The sequence below is a fragment of the Cucurbita moschata genome, unplaced genomic scaffold, assembly GCF_002738365.1.
Source record: "Cucurbita moschata cultivar Rifu unplaced genomic scaffold, Cmos_1.0 Cmo_Scf00119, whole genome shotgun sequence".
In the NCBI taxonomy this organism is placed as follows: Eukaryota; Viridiplantae; Streptophyta; class Magnoliopsida; order Cucurbitales; family Cucurbitaceae; genus Cucurbita; species Cucurbita moschata.
Genome location: NW_019268635.1, coordinates 191,635 through 192,933, shown reverse-complemented (window position 1 = coordinate 192,933; position 1,299 = coordinate 191,635).

Here is a 1,299-nt window from a genome sequence, read left to right as displayed (position 1 = left end):
CCCTGGAAAACAAAGTCAGCCACTTCGTCTCGTATACCCATTAGGCGACTTGCCAACTCTACTAGGACTTAAACTATAAAGTGGGTCAGTATAATTTTATATCTTTCTATTGTGTCCTTGCACGTACGCAAACCTCCTATCTAAACTTTACCAATAGGATTAGAATCGAGGATGTGTTTGTTGAACTGTCATAAGTCCTATTCTCTAGGACCAAGACCTATTCTCAAGGTCTTTTTTTTGGCTTGTTAGTTTATCTTTAGGTTTAGCAGAAGGCTATATAATGTCATTCTTTCTGCTGTTGAAATGATTAAGTTTCGAGTGTCATATTGTATGTCTTGAGTAACTTTGGTGTTGTGAGTACATTTGTTCCGCTTTCGGCGCACGACAAGTGGTATCAGAGCCAGGTTGTGGTATTTGGGGGTATTGTGAAAGTTTGGGCCTCATCGACCATTAGACGTGCTCACAATCGTGTTTATTCTCTTGGAAATCAGTTTTCAAGAATTGTGTTTTTGAGTTACATCCAGATTAATTATTGCAAATGGCCGAACCATCACGACGTGGATCGAGAGTGTGGAGTTCCAATCTCGAAGTAGAAAAATTTGATGGAACCAATAATTTTGGTGTTTGGCGAGGCGAAGTTAGCGATTTGCTGGTCATGCAAGACCTCGATGTTTCTCTCCAAGAGGAGATGCCTGAAGACATGACAGAAGCAGAATGGACAAAATTAAATCGGCAAGCCTGTGGAATTATTCGATCCTGTCTTGGCAAGGATCAGAAATATCCATTTATGAAGGTTACCATGGCGAAAGAATTATGGGACAAGCTTGAAGCGAAATATATGAAGAAGAGTGTGGAAAATAAACTCTATTTGAAGAAGAAACTCTTCCGTTTTGACTACAAGGAAGGTATCTCAATGGCTGAGCATTTGGATGATTTTAACAAAATCATCACTGATTTGCTCAATCTTGATGTTAAGATTGATGACGAGGACAAGGCGTTGTTGTTATTAAACTCTTTGCCGGAATCCTACGAGTTTTTAGTAACAACCCTACTACATGGAATCACTAATATTGATTTTGAAGATGTTTCAAATGCCTTAATAAACAATGAGATGCGAAAGAAGGAAAAGGAGACGTATCAAAGCTCTAGCTCAAATGTTCTCACTGCTCATGGAAGAACTTCTACCTGGAAAAGGAACGAATGTGGAGAGTCTCGATTAAAGTCGAGAGGTAGATCTGATAATTGGAGAAAACTTGATAAAAATGAGTGTGCATATTGTCGACAGAAAGGCCATTGGAA